Source organism: Podarcis pityusensis (genome assembly GCF_964106645.2).
Source record: "Podarcis pityusensis genome assembly, chromosome: 6".
In the NCBI taxonomy this organism is placed as follows: Eukaryota; Metazoa; Chordata; class Lepidosauria; order Squamata; family Lacertidae; genus Podarcis; species Podarcis pityusensis.
In genome coordinates, this window is record NC_138030.1 from 78,576,954 (window position 1) to 78,602,311 (window position 25,358).

The 25,358-nt window shown below is 42.2% G+C and overlaps 1 long non-coding RNA gene across 8 annotated transcripts in view; it reads right to left on the reverse strand.

Moving 5' to 3' along the window:
• Window positions 1-25,358, reverse strand: part of LOC308478762 — a 141,510-nt gene that overhangs the window by 89,057 nt on the left and 27,095 nt on the right. For 6 of the 8 annotated variants that reach the window (XR_013987234.1, XR_013987235.1, XR_013987236.1 and 3 more), the window contains one exon: window positions 23,452-23,566. This is a non-coding gene — a long non-coding RNA (uncharacterized lncRNA). Of the gene's footprint in view, window positions 1-19,352; window positions 19,807-23,451; window positions 23,567-25,358 lie in introns of those variants that run through there. The other 2 variants (XR_013987240.1, XR_013987241.1) reach the window with 1 other exon arrangement.

Here is a 25,358-nt window from a genome sequence, read left to right on the forward strand (position 1 = left end):
TGCTGTAGCTAAAGGGGCACTAGCCGGGGGCTTCGCCCTGGGTGAAGCCTCCAGAGGGGGCACCACTGAGGCTCACAACCTTTGTGTGTGTGTGTGTGTACATGTGCCAAACTGGCTCTCTGACCCAGGTGAAATAAAGCCTAGTTTCACCCCTGGTTTAAGGGTTTTTACTCATTGTAAGCTGCTCTGCCACCTCAATCCATGGGAGCTTTCCATCTATGCCAGAGCTTTCCAAACTTTTCATGTTGGTGATACACTTCTTAGGCATGCATCAATTCGCAACACAGTTTTACTCACAAAGCGGAGGTTATATCGACCCCTATCCAGCCCTGGGAGGAGCACAGGGAGCGTTCACCCGACACATCTACACACTGTAGCCGACGCACTAACGTGTCACGACACAGAGTTTGGAAAGCTCTGCTCTATGCCAATGATAGGTGAGGTCCACTGATGCAGATCAGGGCCTCTCTATCTGACCTTTGAGATTCTCCCCCAGGCCACACACCTTCTTGACCCCACACATCATACTGCTGTCTCCTTGATGGCTCTTTGCTTGGCTGGGTTGTGTCTCTGATCAGGTTTCTTCTTTGCCTGGCTACAGAATATACAGAGGGATATGCAGGTGTGTAGAAACTAGCATTTGCTGCTCTGTCCTCTTTTGTCTCTGACTATTTTTTTGCCTCTGGCCCCACATAGCACTGCCATGTGGCCCCCAGAAAGTTGTCCAGCAGGGAATCATTCGGCAAATCTTTTTAAGAAGCCATCTAAGCCAGCGGGCATCACACCTTATGGCCAAAGAATTCCAGAAATGTTGTTGTTTTTTAACTGCATGAGAAACAAAAAGATTAAGACTCTCCCAAGATAACTCAAAGAGTATATTTGCATGGCCATGTTTTCACACTTGATCATTACAATCATCACATCATCATCTAGGCATTGGGAGGTTTTCATTGTGTCAAGTCAGGAGGAAAACCATTCATTTGCCCCTCCTGAGTTTGTCAATGGGTATTCTGAATCCACCCCAAGGCAAGAAAAAAATTAAACGGCTGGCTGAATCCTTTTTCCCCTCTCTTATCACAGGCTTATCATTCAACTGAACAGCATAGGCACGACATGCTTAAAGGGTAAAAATTACATGTTTCAAAGCAGGCATCAAGTTCCCAACCTTGTGTTTGCCTTTTAACAGTTATGCAGAGGTCAGGAGAGGTGATTTGTAGGAAAGAATCAGTGAACAGGAGTGCATGCTTAATCCTTCCCACAGCCAACACTTTTGCAATCGTACTTTGGATTTTTTAAAATAAAAAAAACTGTTCCCTCCCTAGTCAGGCTCTGAGATAAGAAGAATCCCAGCTATAGGAGCTGGAACAGATAAGGGATAATTTATAAGGCACCATATAACACCGGTCCTAAAGGATCTACACTGGCTCCCAGTACATTTCTGAGCACAAATCAAAGGTACTGATATTTAAAGCCCTAAACAGTCTCAACCCTGTATATATGAAGGAGTGTCTCCACCTACAACATTCAGCCCGGACAATGAAGTCCAGCTCTGAGGACCTTCTGGAGGTTCTCTCACTGCGAGACATGAAGCTACAGGGAATCAGGCAGAGGGCCTTCTTGGTAGTGGCACCCACCCTGTGGAATGCCCTCCCATCAAACAGGTAAACAACTACAGTGGTACCTCAGTTTTTGAATGTAATCCGTTCCGGAAGACTGTTCGACTTCCGAAACTTTTGACAACCGAGGCACAGAGGGAGGTTTGCAATTTCAGTGGGGAAACCTAAAAAAAAAACTCAGCAGAAGCCGTTCGACTTCTGAAAAGTGTTCAAAAATGGAAGCAACTACTTCCGGGTTTTCGACGTTTGAAAACTGAATTGTTCAGCTTCCAAGATGTTCGGAAACCAAGGTACCACTGTATTTGACTTTTAGAAGACATCTGAAGGCAGCCTTATATGGGAAAGTTTTATTGTTATTGTGTTTTTAATACATTGTTAACAACAACAACAAATTGGAAGAGAGTTAAGCCTCCCCTTTGTAGACTACCAGTTCTCACTTCAGCCTGAGATCCTGCCCCCACCTCAGCATTTACATCAATAAGCAGAAACGGGTTTGAGGCACACGAGTTTTCTGCTACGACGTGCTATAATCACACCTCCAAGAGAAGGGACCACAGAAATGCAAATATAAAAACCTTTTTTTGGGGGGGGGAGGGCATACTTCACTTGCCCCCAACTCCTGCATTGCTGAAAGAGGGGCACTACTTTCATTGGCTCTTCAACCTAGCTCAGCTGGTACACGAGACTCTTAAACTCAGGGTTCTGGGTTTCAGCCCCACATTGGCCAAAGATTCCTGCATCTAGGGCAGGGGTCTGCAACCCGCGGCTTCAGAGCCGCATGTGGCTCTTTTACACCTTTGCCGCGGCTCCGGGGCGGATACTAGCGAGGGGAGGAGGCGCATTGTGCACCCCGACACTCCCCACTGTGGCGGGCGCTGTACTGGCTGTGACGTCGCATGGGGGCGGTGCGTGCGTTAGTCACGCACTGTCCCGATGTCACCTTCCCGCCCGCCCACTACATTGTAAGGGGCATGTACGCTGGTCACTGCATTGAAAGGGGGCATGTACGCTGGTCACTGTTTTGAAGGGGAGTGAAGAACACACACACACAAAAAGGTAACTTGTTAATTTAACGTTTATTTCTATGAGGAGGAGTAATTCTGAGGGGTCAAACAAAGAAATAATAAAAAAGTGACAAAAAAGTTATTTTTATAATGACGAGTTTTGCGGCTCCCAGTTTTTTTTTCTTTGGAAACAGGTCCAAGTGGCTCTTTTTGTCTTAAAGGTTGCAGACCCCTGATCTAGGGTGTTGGACTAGATGTTCCTTGTGGTCCCTTCCAGCTCTACAATTCTATGATTCTATGGCTATTCTATGAAGTGAGTCTAATACGGATCCAACATTGTCATGAAGTGAATTGCATGTTTTCTGCAGATGGAGATGTGAGTCTAAGGCAGGGGTCAGCAACCTTTTTCAGCCGTGGGCCGGTCCACCGTCCCTCAGACCATGTGGTGGGCTGGATTATATTTTGGGGGGGGAAAGGAATGAATTCCTATGCCCCACAAATAACCCAGAGATGCATTTTAAATAAAAGGACACATTCTACTCATGTACAGTGGTACCTTGGGTTACAGACGCTTCAGGTTACAGACGCTTCAGGTTACAGACTCCACTAACCCAGAAATAGTACCTCGGGTTAAGAACTTTGCTTCAGGATGAGAACAGAAATCGTGTGGCGGCGGTGCAGCGACAGTGGGTTGCCCCATTAGCTAAAGTGGTACCTCAGGTTAAGAACAGTTTCAGGTTAAGAACGGACCTCCAGGACGAATATAGTTCTTAACCTGAGGTACCACTGTAAAAACACGCTGTCTGTGGGCTGGATTGAGAAGGCGATTGGGCCACATCCGGCCCCTGGGCCTTAGGTTGCCTACCCCGGTCTAAGGTAATGAAATGAAATCATACACAGTTCTATATGAGCAGCTTATTATAGCACTTCACAAATCAGTATGAGAGTGTGTGTAAACAGACTACCATTTCTCTCCGTAGCACTCTCGTGGCAGGGGAGCACACTTGACTACTTATTTATAACTACTATATCCTATGCTAAGAGCTGAATCGCTTGATTAAATGTACCAGTGAGCACTGCCATTCAAGCCTGTCACCAATAAGTAATAAAAGCAAAGTTGCTAACACACATATACCCTGCACTAAGAGAGGAAGACTGACCTATTAAAAAGGAGTCTCTCTCTTTTTCCTCTCATAAATCAAAATTTGCAAGAGGCTAATGAATGCATTTCAAAGTCTGGCATGATACTTTGACTTCCTCCTCACAGCCTCCCTTACTTTGAACCAGCTCTTATAGATGAAAGAGATGCATTCAGGAAACATTATTTCCATTTCAGCATCCTCGCTCCTTTCCTGTAGCATCCTGTGCTTTCCCTTTCTGATCTGCCTTGTCAATCAAGCAAAATGAGGTTCTGAATCTTTTACTTACCATTAGCAGCAAACACTTGCGCACCCTGGGAACTCCACCATTTACACATACATATATAACTGCCAAATCTTTGCTGTCAATAAAATTGAGGGGGCATCATTCTCTACCCCCGTAATAAATATAAATAGCTTAATGAAGCTTCATTGTGCTGTAATGCAGTACATACCTCTTCTTTTTATCATTTAGGATTTTTTTAAAAAAATCCCTAAAATATGGTGTGCACTAGCAAGCTGTCTTGACCACTTTGTTGAGAAACTGATGGACAGTAGGACAAAGCCATCTCTCCCCTTATCACCACTGACCAGCATAGATCAATCATGGTTTCTCTCAGCTCTTTTTCCTATCTTGAGTTCAGGTCAAGATCGGGTCAGGTTCTACATTTCCACATCACATTGTAATAATAATAACCACCACCATCATCATCCTTATGCAACTCATCAGGGATATATATGTTTGTATGCAATTTTGCCTACAATATGCATTTATGCAAAGCAGCTTTCCTGAATTTAATGCATGCTTAAATGTCTTTTTTACCAATATATGCATTTTTATGTACACTTTCCCCTGGCATTTGCCTTTTTGTATGCATTACTTTGGCACTGCAAAATCTGGAGTCATGCAAATTGTGAAGGTGGCAGTGTTTCAGTTCTGGTATTGTTTTGGAAGGTGCAAATTAGGTCAGTTTCCATTTAAATGTGGATGGAATAGAATCTCTCCATCATCCCTGCCATCGACAAAAATGCTGCTTGCTCAAACCCCAATTTCGCTTCTTGAATGGGCAACTGACACGCTAGGTAGTATTGCTGCAGGGGATAGATTTGGATCGGGGTGGCAAATTGTTTACTCTCAGTTGTCTGTTTATGGTAAAATCTGTGAAAATTTCATAAACATTGGCAAACCTCAATGCTTTCTCTCTATTGCAGCATGGGGGGTATTAACACTACCCATCTCCTGAAGTTTTGATGCGGACAGATTTGCAAATGATGGCCACAGAGCATCCTGAAGAACCTCATTTACTCTCTTGAGACCACATTTGGCAAGACTTAATACGTGAGACACTCATTTGTTAGTTATGACATTTTCTTAAATTAGGTCTTTAGCTGAGATTTCCCTCCTTAAGGTTTTTAAACCCCGCTGTGTTTTCCAGAGCCTAAGCCTATTAAGCACCTTTCATTTGATACTAAATTGCAATATACTCCAAAATGAGGAGCTCAGACGTGCTTTTGAAGGTTGATGCAGTGTAGGGGGGACCAATATAATAATTGCTTTAAGTGGAGATGCTTCAGTATAATCTTTTTTTAAAAGAAATGCATCCTTCAATTTGCCAAGGACAACCATATCTAGTGATAACTCACTATAGCAGCAGATAGAGAATAATGAAAAGCCACTTGTTACATCCATTGTAGGATTCAAAACCTTATGTTATCCATGCTTAATTTGAAGTAAGTCCTATTGGTTTCAATGATATTTAGTTCCAAACAATTATGGACTCGGGATTGTAGCTTTAATTCCTGGCTTTCATCTCTCGATTTCCCCATTTGCCCTCCCTAATTCTCAAAACTGTCATAGGCCCACTTCTTGGAGGTAGAGTTCTCCGATGATAGCAACCCTTAGGAGGAGATGGCCCCACCACACTTCATCCTATGTGGAGCTGAGGGTACCAGAGCCCACATCTGCTTGTCTGAATCCCATAGAGATGCCTTTACCAGCAGACTCTGATGACTGGTCCACAGACTCCCCAGAGGATCAGAAGATGACTGACATACCACCACAGCTTGAAAACCCATGGCTTAGCACAGGCTTCCTCAACCTCAGCCCTCCAAATGTCTTTGGCCTACAACTCCCATGATCCATAGCTAGCAGGACCAGTGGTCAGGGATGATGGGAATTGTAGTATCAAAACATTTGGAGGACCGAGGTTGAGGAAGCCTGGCTTAGCAGAAGTCAAACATTTCAGGAAGTTACCATCCCTTTAATTGGTCAGATACAGCATTCAGGGGTGTGGCCTCTAGTCAATTAATACCTAGTTCAAGCTATAAAGATTCAGGACAAATATGACATATGTATGTCCTGTCTCAGCTGCAGGATTACAAACTGTGGCCTTCCTCTCTGGTTTTATATTCAGTGGGAGCTGTTTGCACCTTCACTGCAATGTTCATTTGGATTGTACTGAACTAGATTAATGTATCTTTTGATATAGAATAGACTGCTAGGTAGCTGCATGGTAGTTAATGGTGGAACCTTGCACTTCTTGGAGAAATTTGTCTTACACATTTTCAAAATGTAATTTCAAGTTTCAATATATGAATGTTTCTTGCTGCTTTACATTTGGTCTCATTATAAGATATTTCCAAGAGAAAACAAATGTGGAAATGTATGTTGGAAAGAGTTAATTCACGTAATCTTCTGTAGAAAAGCCAAGCTAGGATCTAGAACAGTGAAAGTTACCTCCAGGCTAAAAATATCTCTACCAGCAGTGCTGTTTTTCTAGAAAAATAGGTGCCAGAACTCAGCACGAACTCCTCCCTTGTTCTCCTAGAATGGCAATGGCACCCACCTGAGGCATTCTGGAACTAAGTTCCAGAAAGTTCCAGTTGAAGAAAACTCCTGTCTACCAGGAAGAAATAAGAAAGACACTCGGTGGATTCAGACAATCAATTCAATCCAACTGTTGAGCTTTAGCTATCAAAAAAGTGTAGGAATAAAGTGAAACTGACTTCTCTGAAAGGGCTCACCTGGTAAAGGAAGCCACAGTCATCATTCATAAACTAGGATTTTGTTATTGTCTAAGACAGCTTCCCCGAACCACAGCCATCATTTATAAACTAGAATGTTGTTAGTTGTCTAAGCCAGCTTTCCCCCTTCCCACCCTCCAGATGTTTGGGAACAGAACTCCTATAATCCTTGATCAGTGGCCATACTGTCTGTGCTGATGAGAGTTGTAGTCTGAAACATCTGGAGGACACCAGATTGAAGAAAACTGGTCTAAGAGGTATGTATCTGTGGAGTCTACACATGCAAGGTTGGAGAGCAGGAAGCTGTCTGAATCGTGCTGATGCTTTCTAGTGCATTGAAACTGTCTGTCTATAAATCTATATTGCAAACCCTAGCACCAAGACCTCTATTTACATCTCCACAGTAGAAATATCATTTTAGTCCGATCCCTAGTGACTTCACAAATTATTTTGTGTGAACACTTCAACTAGTCTCCTTTTAGGCTCTCATACAACATCCTGAAATAGTTGTTTCTCCACACATATATGGGAAATCCTGTACAGATCAAAAGTGTACAGAATATTCTTTTTGCCTCATTTTATCCTGTTGGATGAGCTCCAGAGTGTCAAATAGCTCATGCTGCAAACTGCCCTATATGCCCTTGAGAGACTTCGTCTCAACTTGGCTTTAGGAATTTAACATCTTGGCTTGAAACCAACCATTTCTCAGAGTGGCACACAGCTTAAGAATCCAATCCCTTTATTTCTTTTTGATTATGGTATTAAATCAGGATTCAGTTAAAATGAAGAAGAAAACATCCAGAAATGCAGCATTTAATGAAACTGGTTTCCATAACGGCTCTCAACAGATTATAAAATATTCTCTTCCAGCATCCTAGTAAAACATGACTTTTGTAGATTAAAGCTGTGATCCTATGCTCACTAACCTGTGGGAGTTAGCACCAAGTGAAATCAATGGGACTTACTTCTGATAGAACTGTGATAGCACTGGAGATATATATCTCCATCTTAAACTGATTAAATATCTCTCCATCTGAAACTGATTAAAGAGTTACAGCAGGCTTAGGCTCAAAGGACATGTGATGTTCAGGGAACTGCTTGTTTAAACGCAGGACTGCCCAAATTTTTAGAACATATGGTATGCATGGACTGTCAGGAGTTCAGCCTACACTTGAGTGTCCTGGCAGAGACACATGCCCGACTGCCATGTTCTCTCCCTCCTGGTCTTTCATTCGGGAGCTTCAAAAGAGTTCTTCAGCCCGAACATCACAGCGACCGATGCCAACCAACACCGGCACACTTAGGGATCCGCAGAGTTTGCGCATCATACGCATAACAGACCTCAGCAACTCAGCATTTTGTTTAATCTACTTTATTTACATATAAACACACACAGAGCACTGCAACATGGCTCCCTCTCTCTCTAGCATCAGACAGCAAAGAGAAAGAACAAAGGACAATAGTCCCACTTCACGGAGCACAGTAACCCAAACATCCTGTCTTCGTCACTTCCCACTCTGTGGAGTCAAAACATACCCTCATGTGATAGACAACAATCCCATGACTGCAATCATGGAGCAGGAATTCTAACATGGACATCCTCCCTGCTCTTACAGCTAAATTCCTCATAGCTGCTCCCAACCAGCAGTGAAGGCTGCTCTATTAGGGCTAGTGGGTTACTGCCCATCAACCTCTGGCCTGACCTCAACCAGTCCGCACCTGTCTGCCTTCTCCTTTGCAAATGGTCCAGAAGTTTACAAACTGGTCAGCTTCCTTTTCCTTTATCTCAGTGTTGTCCCTTGTAGAACTCAGCAGTGAGAAAGATGGCAGCAAAACTAGCATTAGTTGCCTCTGCCTGTCATTCGCTCTGGCTCCATCTACTGTTGGACTCCATACTTTCTGAACCACCAGTCCCAATAGGCACCAGACATCACTGCCCACAGGTGCTCTTCTTCCACATGGGCTCACTTCAGTTTTGGAGCCCAGTTGTAGGGAACATTGAGAGAGGCTATGCAGAGGTGAGGCAGATGGGGTTGGAGGTATCCCCCTTATTACATACTCCTTTGCTCCCAAAATCAGTAGCATACCCTCCCCCCACTTACAATATGGGGGCAGGCCTGAGTTTAAATAGTTTCAGCCTAAAAAGCACTTTTAGTTTGTACACCAGCTGTATATGGCTAAATCCCCACTAGGAGACTGCTTCTCTCAGCACCAACAGAGACCCTTCTGTGATGACCTACTACCAGCAGGCAAAGACATTTTTATTAAAACAAGGCTTAGGTTCAAAGGACATGTAGGAAGTCTAGGGGCTAGGCCATTGTTCTCCCTTTTTACTATTCGTGATCTGTAAACCAGACAGGATAGCCATAAAACAACAACAACAGAGAAACCTTTCTAATAGGAAACTGTCCCCTGCAAAGCAGGACACATGGCCAGACTAGATGGGAGTTAAAAAATTACAAGTCTGTTGGTTTCATGTTGGCTATTAACAATAGGGGCGGGAAGGTTTGCTCTGCAAAAAATACATTTGAGCCGCAGGGATCTGTCATTTCTGCCAGGAATGATATATTAATGTTCAGGGAGACAGAGAATGAGACAGTGGGAGATGCACTACTCACCTGGCTTTCCTGATCCTCTTAAAAAGAGGTTCTACTGTAGAATATCATTCAACCCTTGAGTCCATCTGTTTATCCTTCAAGAAGCATACCTGGCAGGATTATTTCTCATGAGTGCTTCTATTTTTGGCAAGTAGACTAACAGTGCAATCCTAGACATTTCTTTTCAAAAGTAAGCCCTATTAAGTTTAATGGGGCTTACTCCCAGGAAAGTGGGTGTAGGATTGCAACAGATTCCATGCCCTCCAACATTTCTCTGATGAAAATAGGGACGTCCTAAGGAAAAGTGTACAAGGCTGTATATTGTCTCCTGCTTATTTAACTTATATGCAGAATTCATCATGCAAAAGGCTGGATTGGATGAATCCTAAACCGGAATTAAGATTGCCGGAAGAAATATCAACAACCTCAGATATGCAGATGACACAACCTTGATGGCAGCAAGTGAGGAGGAATTAAAGAACCTTTTAATGAGGGTGAAAGAGGAGAGTGCAAAATATGGTCTGAAGCTCAACATCAAAAAAACTAAGATCATGACCACTGGTCCGATCACCTCTTGGCAAATAGAAGGGGAAGAAATGCAAGGACAGATCCTGAAGCTCCAATACTTTGACCACCTCATGAGAAGAGAAGACTCCCTGAAAAAGACCCTGATGCTGGGAAAGACAGAGGGCACAAGGAGAAGGGGACGACAGAGGACGAGATGGTTGGACAGTGTTCTTGAAGCTACTAACATGAGTTTGACCAAACTGCGGGAGGCAATGGAAGACAGGAGTGTCTGGCGTGCTCTGGTCCATGGGGTCACGAAGAGTTGGACACGAATAAATGACTAAACAACAACAACAAAGGAAAATTGGGACATTCTTGGGATCAAATCAGAAACCGGGACAGCTCCTGTAAATCCAGGACTGTCCCTGGAAAATAGGGACACTTGGAGGGTCTGAGACGGTACACACAGAGACTTGAAATAAATTACTGCGTGGGCTTGAGAATGCCAAAGGAACAGATCCTTCTGCTTATAGAAGGATGGAAGAGTTTGACCTGTGTTGGTAACAGTGCTATAGTTATCATGGGGGGTGTATTAAAAAAGCAATCAACTAATGCTCTGAAAACATGCTACTTTTACTTTCTTTGACAATTTAATCTTGAAGAAATGCAGGAGCTGGCCTTTGGAGCTTTCTGGTGCTTCTGCTTCTTCTAAGCCCTCTTTCCACCCATCCGCTCTGCCCTTGTGCTATTTTTCAAGCATCCCCAGGGTGCCAGAAAGCTGGGATGTGGCTTTTTTTAAAAAAAGAAAAGTATAACGCTTCTTAGGATAATTTAAGGAAGTATCTATGCAATAGATTCACCTTTGAGCCTTTCCCACATTATTCATGCAAATGTCTGATTGGTTGAAGTATTTGCAATATGAATGACCATCATGCCAGAGGAAGTGTCGCCATTTGCATTACAAACCCAGGGAAGCAAGACCCTCTTGAAGTCTCATGTGTAAAAATGCCCGAAGAGACCCTTTTTTAAAGAAATAGTTTCAAGGCCTCCACCAACCTAGTATAAAAACTGAATTTGAAACAGCTTTTGAATGGCAATTACAGAGACATGAGCTGTTTACTAGCAGACAGCAAGAAACAGAGTATCTATATATGCATACACTATATATTTAGAGATGTGGAGGTCACTTCCATGCTAACATGCAAAAGAGATTTCCTTTTGTGGATTAGCAGTAACACATCCGATTCCCTGACGAATCAGTGTGCGGCAGAACCATTTTCCAGATTCTGGATTTTACTAGTCTGCAAAAGGCTTGAATATGCATTGCTTCATTCCCAGACATGGGACTACAACCCTTCTTTGTTGATTTGCCTGGCCCAGCTGAAACTAGTAGTGACCCTGTGTTAATCTGACTCAAAATATTTCACACTTTTCAATTTGTTTCTCTGCATCTATGTTGTGAAGACCAGGGCTCATGTCTTCTAAGTTGCCCCACAAATTATTCACACAGCGTCAGTTCTGCATTGTGTAAATTCTCTGCACATAAAACAAATCGAGACAGTCTTAACACTTCACAGAGACAAAGAACATATGCAGGGTGAAATGGTATTGAGGAAGACGTCAATGTATTCATAAACCTAGATAATGTGTATTTGAAGTTTAAAGCTTCCCTTTGAAATTTCCTTGTACAGAGATATAACCAGATGAATATAGTTACAAAATACAAGCACTTGCATCATCACGAGAGGAAAAAAATATCGTGTGCCTCTCCCTCTCCCTCCTCATTTTGTTTGCATGTTGCTTTTGAGCAAATGTTCATCAAGCAATTTATATTAAATCGCTCAGACATAATGCTTTACAAACAGCTGATGAAAATTATAATGAGTATTCCTAATTAGTCAATCATCAAGCTATAATCACTTCAGGATAAATTAGGCTGTGGGAATTAGAGAAATTCAATGCACTGAGGTTGGCAACCCCCCTCCTTTTCTTTTTAACATTGGCTGTACATAGAGGAGACATGAAAAAATATTTCACAGGCACACTGAGCTCAACTCTGACTTGTATCTGATAAGTAAACATGAATTGTCCAGTTCCCAGGAAGAACGTTGTACCTCCAGCCTCAATCTGTTGGTAACAAAAGGTATATCTAGGTCTTTCCTAGGATTAGTATCATTCGTCTTCATCTTTTTGAACAAACTCGCAGAGTATTTTTCATCAGCATCATATACGATCGGCACACATTCATAAATCAAAGCCTTACACAGGTTCAGCCAATTTGATTCCTGGAGCCTGAAAAAGTTGTATTGACCTGTTATTTGAGTGCTGAATCATTCATAGGATCACAATCAGCCTGGTTTCTCACTAAGTGCTGGTTTTAAAAGTCAATGTGGTCGTATAGGAAGCTACATAGTTATAAGTTGCAGACCAGCTTAGGCTCACCTAACATCTTTTAGTTTATTATACATGTATTACTACTTTTTGCTATGTGTTAAAAATAACTATACAGTGGTACCTTGGGTTACATACGGTTCAGGTTACATACGCTTCAGGTTACAGACTCCGCTAACCCAGAAATAATGCTTCAGGTTAAGAACTTTGCTTCAGGATGAGAACAGAAATTGTGCTCCGGCGGCGCGGCAGCAGCAGGAGGCCTCATTAGCTAAAGTGGTGCTTCAGGTTAAGAACAGTTTCAGGTTAAGTACGGAACTCCGGAACGAATTAAGTACTTAACCCGAGGTGCCACTGTATCCTGCTTTTCTTCCAAAGAGATCAGCATAGGATGCATGGCTGATTTCTCTTACATTTTAATTTTTGAGGTTGGCAGAAATATGATGACTTTTCTAATGTCATCCAGTGAGCGTCATTATCGTGTGAAGAGTTACTTCACAAGTTGTTAAATTTTCTAGATGTTTTAAGTATATAGCTAAAATGTAAAGAGTAATTATACAGGGAGGTACATTCACCAGGGTAAAAATAGTAATAATGAGGGACACACACACACACACACACTCCAACGTGTTTCAGATGACTAAGAAACAGAGGAGGCAGCACATCTGAATACTGAACCAATATTCTCTGAAGAAGGACCAGTAGGGTTCAAAATGTGTTGGATTAATACATATCTCTTGTATATATCCCATTGTTTTTTGCTTCTGCTTTGAGTTCTTTTGGGGGGTTATTATTCCCCCCTTTTTCCTGCATCGCATTCATCAGGGGGCCTGATTGCAGTTCCCTACTGAATGTACACAAGAAGGAAATTCTGGGTTTGGCTGAATGTGCAAAATTCACCCCTTAGAATGAATGCAAGGACAGGCTGTTAGTAGGACCATTGCATAACCATGCAATGCTAGTTGGGACCACAGAAGCAAAAATGTTTTCATAGAATCATAGAATTGTAGAGTTGGAAGGGACCACAAGTCCAACCTTCTGCAATGCAGGTAGTATTTTGCCCAATGTGGGGCTTGAACCCACAACCCTGAAGTTTACGAGTCTCATGCTCTACTATGTGCACCTATGAGAGCACTAGTATCTCCTTTATGCCATCTGTTGTACTTAGTGAGTGGCATACTATTATTTAAAAATAGGAATAATGTTAAGTAGATTTTTATGCAATTAAATTGTTACAATAAAATAAAAATAGTGGGTACCCAGAAGTTTTAACATTCCTCCCAAATGCTGCATGTTTGCCTATGTAATTAGACTGAACATTGTGATATTGGCCAGCTAATATAAAAGGCATTAAAAATGCATAGCTTGAAACACATGGAAGCCTTCATAACACTGGGGACCTTAAAATTAATTTAAAAAAGAAAGAACTAGTAATGTTCAAATGTAGTATAAATGTGAATTCTCTAAAGTCGCTTCTTCATGTTTTGCTACTCAAAGCTGTTTAAGAGAAAAATAGAGACTTATTTATTTGGAATCACCTTGATTTGACTGCCTGTTTACACATAATATATGACAATCTCAGTTTCTTATTTCACAGGCATGGGTCTCTTAAAATCTTGGGTTAGGGGTTTCTTCCCCCTCTAAAAGTAATTATGATTTATAATGTATTTGGTTCTTTAAGTTTCAATGAGGTCAGCATTGCAGATTAGCCTCGACTGGCTTTTGTCTCACATATGCATCAGGCATCTTCCATTCTGCCATAAAGTGGAGGAAATTTCAAGGGATGATGAATTTGGAATTTTAATAGACTGCCATTAATCTTTTGTAATTCTTTCTTCCTCCATCCTAACTGTGGATCCAGCATATCTACATTCTAGCCTAATTATAAGGCTCACTATAGCAGTGTAATTTGTCATGCAAAACAGCTGTTTCCAGATCCTCCACTGTCGAGGAATTGAAGCAGGGATAGATCTGAACCCTGAGAAAACTGACATGTCATAAATTATTACGAAAAAGGCATTTCCCCTCCTGTAGGCTTGGAAGAAATGAAGGCAGAAAAGACCCTTTCCCACCCCCAGCCTCGCCCCATCCGCACATTATGAATAACCCAAGCCTCTGCTTGTCTAAATTTGCAATGAACTTGCCTAGTCTCTCTGCCTTAGAAGCCCATCAAACATACATCCATGTCCATAAGCTCATATGATTATGATACATTTTTATTTTGCCATAGTTTCTAGGCGACGTTTCTTCATTTTGGAGATGTCATGTGTTGAAGTGGCTTGCAATTTGAAATATGGCTAGGGGACGATTGCCATACATCATTTATGCCTTAAAAGATTCAGAGCTACACATTCATTAAATGGTAAGGGTGTCGTTCACACAAGAACACCATTGAGCCTCCATTGGCACAATGGGTCCATGTGTCTGGCTGTTAACCAGAAGATTGGTGGTTTGAGCAGGGGGTTGGACGAGATGACCCCCGGGGTCCCTTCCAACTCTACAATCTTATGATCCTATGCAGTGCTTTTTAAAAAACTGTTTAGTTGTACTATCATTTTCCTACTCATTGAAATACTGCCCCTCAATGAGGCCAAACTTGGTTTCACAAAATGTTTAGGGGTATGCGTAAACCTGCGTCCCCCCGAGAAAGAAAGCACTGATCCTATGTACTGATGGGTGGGGCACTGATGGTGGCTGTATGATCTGCTGCTGATATGTGTGTTGGCCACACCTCCTATTGTGTATTTGGCCAGTTTGGAGGACCTTTATGCACCGCTGGAAAACACAGAGAGCCCCTTCACAGTCCATCGATGATGTGGACAGTGCTGGAGCAGGATTTCTCTCTCTTTTCTCTTTCTCCCTCTCCCCCCACTCTCTGTCTTTGTGTGCAACTCCCCTCATGCATTCCTTGAACAAATTCAAAGGGTCATCTGACACCTCCCATAACATGGTATTATAGATTTGGGAGGGCAATTAAGAAACAATACAGGGTCAATTGTTATGTACTGGGTTGAATAGGATCCAAAATGCAGCAGTCTGATTTGTGCTAGAACAATGCAGCAGTATGATTGGTCCGCAGGAGCCACCCAATCCAGCTCCAGATGGAAGTGAATCCACAACCTGATTGGCCTACAGGAAAATCCCAGAATTGGCCAATCACATGTAGCCCATTGTGTAAATAATGTATATAAAGCAGATACTTTGGGGGAACTTTCATTCCTCCTCACCACTATGAGCTGAATAAAGAGCATGAAATCCACTCTTGACTCTGAGTATATTTCATCAGTGAAGACCATTGGCAATGCAAGTGAACTGTTCTTTTCCCCTGCCCTGAGGTGTGAACAGAGGATGTCTCTGTCCACCCATGGTAACTGGATGTGAAGTAATTGGAAGTGAGTACTGAGGAAGGGTGGCTGGGAAGAAGGAGGGAGGGGGAAAGGATTGAGATCCATCTTGGGCAGGCTGGCTGAAGGCTGGCAGCACTGCTGTGGGGGACAAGCTCCTATTAAAATGACCACACTGTAAGGTCTGGACTCCATGCAGACTGAAGGTGTAAATAGGTGAATAAACCATATTATTTCTTAGCTATGACAGTCTCTGCCATATCTCAATTCTCCAAAGGACCACAGGGCCTGGGTGAGTGCTCCACGGATTCTTGCTGCAGCTTGGCAGGGAGTGGCACCTAACTTTTGTAACAATATTCAGGTGCTGGTTGTTACTCCAAACTGCAACTCTCACCCATCTCAAGAAATGCTGAATGTGCCTGCTGACCTTTACAGTGGTGCCTCGCAAGACGAAATTAATCCGTTCCGCGAGTGTCTTCGTCTAGCGGTTTTTTCGTCTTGCGAAGCAACCCTATTAGCGGCTTAACGGATTAGCGCTATTAGCGGTTTAGCGGCTATTAAAGGCTTATCGGCTTAGAGGATTAGCTGCTAAAAGGCTATTAAAGGCTTAGCGGCTTAGATAAAGGGGGGGGAGCGGAAAAAAAATCTCAAGACTCGCAAGACATTTTCGTCTTGCGAAGCAAGCCCATAGAGAAATTCATCCTGCGAAGCAACTCAAAAACGGAAAACCCTTTCGTCTAGCGGGTTTTCCGTCTTGTGAGGCATTCGTCTTGCGGGGCACCACTGTATAATGCTTTGTGTAGGCTCTGCTAGGTTAAGCTGATATATTTGAGTTTAGTTTAAAGGTAGAACTGGGACCTGCAGCAAACATCCAACCAACCAGCCATGCCTTTTCCCAAGAAACTCTATTTCATTCTCCATCACAGTGGTTTGCAATTTAACTCCCTGCCCACCCACAACAGACACACAGTATTTTTGCAGCCAATGAACATGCTCAGTCCTCATGCTTGGGTTGTTTACCTTCTTAAGATATCTGCCCCTCTTGTTTCACAGTAGACAAGAAAAATGAAGCTTTGGAAACAGACCCATGGGCCTCAGTGTCTCTGGATCACTACTTTCACATGTTACTGCTTCTTCCCTTGTGGAATTGGATATTTATTTTATCAGCTGAGCAAAGTTTCCTCCAAGTTTCAGAAACATCTTTCAATTTTTGCTATGTGCTATGCAGTTACGCCATTTGTAGTTTTAGTTTTTGGTCCATATGAATGCCAATGTGCTATCTATCTATCTATCTATCTATCTATCTATCTATTTCTTGAATGCTCACCTTCCAGAGAATTATGTTTGTGTGATGGGGAGGGGAGGGGAACTGAATTGCTTTCATCTTGCCTTTCATTTCCACCCCACCTAGATTCATCCCACCTTTCATTTTACCTCTCAGGCGACAGCACAAAATATGGGACAATGGTCTACTTTACCCTTTCTTGAACAGCAACAAAAAAGTTATAAAATATTCTTAAGGAAGAATGATGGGGAGAGAGATTTCATTTATCACAGCACAAGCTATCTGATAGCTATACCCACCGAGAATATTTTGCTCCCTTTTCTCACACCAATATAAAGAAAGCCAAAGACTGCCTGTGTGTGTGGAGAGGACTGGCAGGTTGAATCACATACAGTGGTACCTCGGGTTAAGAACTTAATTCGTTCTGGAGGGCCGTTCTTAACCTGAAACTGTTCTTAACCTGAGATACCACTTTAGCTAATGGGGCCTCCTGCTGCCGCCGTGTGATTTCTGTTCTCATCCTGAAGCAAAGTTCTTAACCCGAGGTACTATTTCTGGGTTAGCGGAGTCTGTAACCTGAAGCGTCTGTAACCTGAGGTACCACTGTATGAATTGTATCAAGATTATTATTATAGCTCAGCACCATCTATACTGATTGGCAATAGTTCCCCAGGGTTTCAGATAGGAGTCCTTCCTAGCCTCATCTGGGATGGTGGGCACTGAACCTGGGATCTTTTGTTTGTAAATGAGATGCTCTTCCACACTCCTTCCTATAGCACCACATACCTTTGCTTTTCCATTGGGTTTACTATTGCTACAGATGCCACATCTGGTTCTAAAGCTCCAGTACAATGTTTGATTTGGCATATGGTTTGATGGGCTTGCATGATGCATCTGAGTGGGAAGCACCCCTTGCTAGAAGAAGAGGCTCAATGGTGGCCTCTTGTCTGTGGGATCCATAGATCTTGAGGAACATAGGAATCAGTCTTATCCCAAGAATGGGCCAAAAATTCATCTTTGGCCCATGTCACTTTTTCATGTGTTGACCTACGTGTCTATCATGTTTCTACATTGATCTGTGGATTTTTTTGGGTTCATTTTTACAGTAATCTGCTCAAATTCACATTTGCACACGTATTTTAATATGCATTTTCTCTCAACACACATTTCTAAATTACAGTCTCTTAAATAAGCAAATAATTCTTAAGATGTTGATTTTTTGAGCTCAGAATCGCATTTGAACATTGTGGCAAATGTGAAAGTGAGTGGATGACTATTATTATTGTTGTTGTTGTTGTTATTATTATTATTATTATTATTATTATTATTATTATTATTATTTATATACTGCCCTATACCCTGAGGTCTCAGGGTGGTTCACAGAATAAAATCAAAATACAAAACCACAAAATACATAATCAAAATAAAAGCAACAGCCCAATAACCTCCCTACTAAATTCTGATTGTACATTAGTTTCAGAGATGCAGATCAGATCACTTGCTGTCAGAACGGCAAATATTATTTTTTTGCAAGCATCCCTATCTGAGTCAGACTGAGTATCATCGAAACCAATTGGCGGAAGCTCCCCAAGATTTCAGATACAAGTATTTTCCAGCCCTGTCTAGAGATATGTGGGATTAAAGCTGGGCTCTTTTGCATGCAGTGCATGAGCTCTGCCCAAGGAACAATGGTCCTACCTCAAGTTGACCCTGAAACAAAGAGACTTTTAGAACAGGTATCCTGCCCCCCCCTTTTTTTGCTTCTGGCTGAGAATGTTCCAACCGTCTTTATTTTCACAGAAATTCACATCTTCCTGCATGGTATTGTACGTATTGACACTTCTTCATGAATGCATGTGCTTTATGCAAAACTGATCTAAGTAACTGTTGCTTGTCACACGCATGTTATACTAACACAGTACTTGTGCATACTACAGGCAACCCCCCTATTTTCAAGGTGCTTACATTCTGAGGCACTGCACACGTCAGTGAAATCACGTATATTTGAAACACCATTGAAAAAGCTTACAAACACCCTGCCCCGTCCCATTCCACCCCTCTTTGTGACATATTCTGGCTCACTTCCGGGTTCGGCGCAATGCGAATGTGCACATTTGTGCACATATGGAAGGTGGGTAAAATAGCCACACACAACATACATGCAACAAAGAACTGAGAGCAGAGTCAGAAAATATTATACTGTTCCACAGAGAAGCACAGACCTGTAAATAATTAACTGTGAATGTGGCGATCACACAGGTTCCCCGGACGTGTAATGGTCTATTTTTTTAAAAAATATAATTTTTATTAACAGGCCAATCAAATCACATTATTTCCAAATCACATTAGTTCCAAATTATACAGCCAAATTTTTAAATTTTTGTTGGGGGTACCCATACTTCAAGCTCCGAAAGGGGTCCAAACATCACTTATATTGCTGCTTTAATTAGACAATTCTATCCAATTCTGTCCAGATAGTCTCTTTATTACTTTCCTCATCTTCTTGTTGTTATCATATATTCCTTTCTTTGTGATCTCTGATAATCTTCACAAGTGGGTTGAAAACAAACATCCTCTGTGTGGGTTTACACTCTCCAAAAATCATATCACATAAGGACAGCCGCCATTTCCACATCTCCGTAAAGAGACTTTCCCTCGGTCTGTCTGTTGATTTTCCCAGGCTTGCCAGACATATCTCAGAGGGCTCTGCCAAGGTCTAGACCGCATCCCTATAAGCATTCACATTCCAATGACCCTGGTCCTCCTCCCCCATCCTTCTTAGGCAAGCCTGTCTCGGTGAGACGCCATTTGAAACTGCGTCATAAAACTTTCCTCCGTTCTCCGATGCTCACCAATCCTCTCTTTGATCGATAATTCACTCCACACAGTTCCTGAATTCCTGCTTGTGATTAATAAATTGCAACGAATTTCTTTCTGGGGTGGAGGGTTATTAATACTCACAAAAGGAAAAGAAAAAGAAAAGTTTTTTCCTCCACCCCCCCGACATGTAATGGTCTATTGATCCCTGTGCCACCACTGTGCTTGCTTCCCCGCTGCCACAAACCAGTTACTCTCTGGTAAAACACTGAGTCCAGTCAGTTGTTAAAAGGTTTCTCAGATAATATTCCTGTCAGTATCTTAACTTTAGTTTCTTTACCGATTTAGTTTCAGTAGTTTCTTCCTAATACCTTCTGACTGATTATCTCAATTGTTTGACTGACTCCTCTTAACAAATTCTCTCACTCTCTCACACCAGACTAGCCCAACCCACAGACTTATCTTCTCTGTCTCTTCTAACTCCAGACTAACTTCCAACTCCCATTGGTTAGTGATTTTACAATTAGTTAACCCTTTCCCTATGAACCCAGTATGATGTCACACACATGGAGGGCAAACACCACAGTGAACTTAAATGCTTAAATCAAAGAAACATTGATTTAAAAATCTAGAACGGTGTGCACGTGTGGAGGGAAGAGAAATGATTTACCTAATAATGAATCAACACTCCAGACAGACAGAAATGACAGCAGGAATAAAACCAAGAAGAGCATGCAAGGAGCTAGATTTTAGCATATATATTTTCCCAACAATCATATATGAGAGGATCCTTCTGTAGGCTAGAACATCACCATCCAAGGTAGCACAAACAAGCTCAGGGAAATGCAAAAGTTTAAGATCCACCCTGATTGTCAGGTCAAACCCATTGCTCACTCTGGATCTCCTGCTCAGTCCCACCAAAGTTCAGCCACAAGGAAGATTTGAATTTCGTATCAGTCCCATTTCCAAAGCCTCAGAAATACCAGAGATTACTTAGTCTAGGTGGAAACAGTTGGTATACAGTAGAAAACCTAGAATCCCAGGGGTCAGCAATTTTTTTCAGCAGGGGGCCGATCCACTGTCCCTCAGACCTTGTGGGCCAGACTATATTTTGAGGGGGGAGGGGGAAATGAACAAATTTCTATGCCCCACAAATAACCCAGAGATGCATTTTAAATAAAAGCACACATTCTACTCATGTAAAAACACCAGACAGGCCCCACAAATAACCCAGAGATGGATTTTAAATAAAAGGACACATTCTACTCATGTAAAAATACACTCATTCCCGGACCATCCGCGGGCCGGATTTAGAAGGCGATTGGGCTGGATCCAGCCCCTGGGCCTTAGTTTGCTGTTTGCTTAGTTTGCTATGACCTAGACCATGCTAGAGAGCTCACCCCTTTTATCACTCTTTAAATATTAACTTTTCTGAAGCGCTCCTTCACCCAACAGATCTTCTTTGTTTTTCTATAAATCCTCTATCATTAGATCAACTGAATGGAAGAGCAGTGACACTTAATCATTTATATTCATTTATCCTTACATATATACCCCACTGTGGCGATCACACATTGTCCCTGGGTGTTTAACCGTCTATTGATCCCTGTGCCACCACTGTGCTCGCTTCCCCGCTGCCACCAACCAGTTACTCTCAGGTAAAACACAGAGTCCAGTCAGTTGTTAAAATCGAACAACAACAACAAAAAAGTTTATTTTACAACATTAACAAGTTTATGGTTTCTCAGATAATATTCCTGTCAGTATCTTAACTTTAGTTTCTTTACCGGCCTATACCTTCCTAATACCTTCTGACTGATTATCACAACTGTTTGACTGGCTCCTCTTAACAAATTCTCTCACTCTCTCACACCAGACTAGCGCAACCCACAGACTTATCTTCTCTGTCTCTTCTAACTCCAGACTGTCTTCTCCACAACTCTAACTCCTCCCAAAAACCTCTGTGCTTCAACCTTATACACAATTAACTCTTCCCCCTGGGTTCCCATTGGTTAGTGATTTTACAATTAGTTAACCCTTTCCCTATGAACCCAATATGATGTCACACACATATGAGGGCAAACACCACATACCTCCCCCCTTAAGAAGATTGACTCAGGAGGGATAACTTAACCTAGTTATTCTCTTTATCAATCAGCATTACATATCTAATGCAAATAAACATTTACTAACCTGTTATTATACCCTTCACATCCCATATAACATTGGTACATTGGCCCCAGATGTACGGCTTCAGTTTCTGTAATGCCCACACGATGGCAAGGCATTCCTTCTCAATGGTCGAAAGATGTCTTTCTCTCAGAAGTAATTTCTTGCTTATGAAGGTACCTTTATTTCTTGTAGATTGCACAGTTGCTCCCCTCTCCCTTCCCAGCATGTTATATCAGCTTTGTCTGGATCTTCACGATTTGTATACAGTGTCCAGCCTTCTGGTCTAATATAAGGCTTTAACATGTTCACATGAACCACCTTACGCCCTTCTTCTCCTTGTTGGATTACGTAATTCACATCACTCATTTTGGACACGATTTTGTACAGTCCCTCCCATGCTAGTTGCATTTTATTTCCTTTGGTTGGCCTCAACAGCAACACTTCACTATCGGGTTCAAAAGTTCTTACTCTGGCCTTTTTGTCGTACCAGATTTTTTGCTTTGTTTGGGCCGCTTTTAAATTTCCCCCTGCTATCGCTAAGTATCTTTTCAATGTATTTTGCAGATTGTATACATAGTCTATCACTGACTCTGGATCTCTGTCTTGATACTCCTCCCAAGTCATACGGAGCAAGTCTAACGGTCCTTTTACTTTTCGCCCTAGTAACAGCTCAAAAGGACTAAACCCTGTACTTTCTTGGGCTATATCACGATACACATAAAGAAGAGGTTGTAATTTGCAGTCTCAGTCATTGGGGTTCTCTGCTGCATAGGCTTTGATCATGCGGCTCAAAGTCCCATTAAACCTTTCCACCAAACTGTTTGTTTCGGGATGGTATGGTGTTGAAGTTATGTGCTTGATGCCGCACACTTCCCACAACCTTTTCATTAGTCATGAGGTAAAAGAGGTTCCCAAATCAGTGACAATCTCACTAGCAAAACCTAACCAACTCATATAATTAACTAAAGCATCCGCCACGGTCTCCGTCACTATATTTCGCAACAGGATGGCTTTGGGATACCTGGTCGCAAAATCCAAAATTGTGAGGATATATTTGTGTCCTCGTTTAGTGGCTCTAGACAATGGTCCTATCAGATCACGACCCAATCTCTGGAATGGTGTAGAGATTACAGGCCAAGGACACAGCTTGGCCTTTGTCTTATCCTGGCATGTGTGGGCCCAAAGGTGGCACCTGGCACCCCCTGACTACACCAACTCTCAGGGCTGGCTTTCATTTCAAAAGCAGTGAGCATGCTGCTGGAACTTACTCTATTGGCTTCGATGTGTTGCAACACCTATGGGAGTTGTTTTCTTTCCCATTTCTTGAGCAGGTACATTAGCTTCAAAGAGATAAACTCAATTTAATGAAACAATGGGAAAGGACAGAAATAAAGTGAAATTACTATCATTGCCCTTCTTCCAAAGGCATGCCAAACGTTTTCTTGAATCAGAGAACTGCCTCCTCCTTATTCAGCCAGCAAGATTTTCACTGGTCTCACAATAATGCAAAGGACATTGCCACACTTCAACTATCTGAAGCAGTCGTGCACATTACCTTGACGTTGAGTCTCTGATAGATGATATGATTTGTGTCCCCTTCTTGCTGACCAGGAGATGTAGTTTGGACTGTCGACAGCTCATCTTGGAAGAAGTTGCATAGCCTTTCCAACCTAGGACAGAATGGGGAATATATAAGAAACTAGTTTGCAGTTTCTGTACTGAACCTGGGGCACATGACATCTCCAGGATAGACATGAATTTAGTGTCATGAGCATCTTCTGGATGGGAATAGGACCCAATGGAAAAAAATATTATCAAAAGACCCTCCAAAATGTGGAGATGGCCTTCTTCTAATTATATGCAGAAATGAAAAAGACAAGCCACCTTATCTGAAGCATTGTGTTTCAGTGTGTTCCCTAAGCTGCACTCCCTTTTTTGCTCCTAGTGGGAAATCTTATGATACCACTGGTCACTGAACCTTGTTGCTGGTTCTACAAATGTAGCTTGCATGGAGGTGTCCAGCCTTCTGCATTGTATTTTTTTTACCGTTTGACTTTATTTCCTTGAAAATTTCTCCCCTTTTATCCTTTGCGATGTAGGTTTTAAAAACTAGTTTCTGGAAAGTGAGATACCTTTTTCACAGCAGCGTAACAATAGTTTCACTGTTTTAGGAAGTATGCAGACAGCCAAATATTAGGGAAGCCATGTCGCACACAAGGAATTGCAGAAGTGGAGCAAGAATTTTACCCCCACAGTCTTCTCCCTCCCTCCCTTTCAATCTGATCCAATGCATGCTTATTCAAATGTAAGTGTACATAGGATTGCAGCCTTACAGTGCAATCCTAACCAAATCTACTCCAAAGCAAATAATAATAATAATAATAATAATAATAATAATTTCCCCAGCCCCTCTGGGCGGATTCCAACAAAGATTAAAAATACATTAAAATGTCACACATTAAAAACTTCCCTGAAAAGGGCTGCCTTCAGATGTCTTCTAAATGTCAGTTAGTTGTTTATCTCTTTGACATCTGATGGGTGGGCATTCCACAGGGCGGGCGCCACTACCGAGAAGGTCCTCTGCCTGGTTCCCTGTAACTTTGCTTCTCACAGTGAGGGAACCGCCAGAAGGCCCTCGGCGCTGGACCTCAGTGTCCGCGCAGAACGATGGGGGTGGAGACGCTCCTTCAGGTATACTGGGCCGAGGTCATTTAGGGCTTTAAAGGTCAACACCAACACTTTGAATTGTGCTCGGAAACGTACTGGGAGCCAATGTAGGTCTTTCAAGATCGGTGTTATGTGGTCTCGGCAGCCACCCCCAGTCACCAGTCTAGCTGCCGCATTCTGGATTAGTTGTAGTTTCCGGGTCACCTTCAAAGGTAGCCCCATGTAGAATTGAAATCAAGTTCAATTCAATGAGGTTTAGTCTCAGGAAAGTGGGTTTCAGTTTGCCTCCTTCATATGGTCTTGAGTAGCTCCTAGGTTATTTTCCCGCCCATTCGTCCTTCATACAGATGATCAAATGCCAAAGCAGCCATCATTAGACTAGATCTGGTTAGTGGTGTATTTTATTGAACCTGTGCAGTAGACTAATCTTATATGGATTTTCTGCTACTTGTTAATTCCATCACTCCAAGCAATGTAGCAACGGTCAGCTCTTATAAGCAACTTTTGATTGTCTGCTGTTATTGTTGATGGCTTTCTCTCTTCTCCCCACCAACAACTTTCTTTAAAAACAAACATAAAAGCAAACCCAAATATACCAAGAGTGTTGATGGAAAAGAGCAGAATAATTAGCACTTGTACACAGAAATTTTAGGAAGAACTATTTGACACGGCAGACATTTTCTTCCCATGAGGAATAAACATTACAAACAGTTTATTCTCACGAGGAGTGAGGAAATAGCATCAATTAAAACAAGGGTATTCATGCATCATCTTACAAGCAGTGTCATAGCTCTT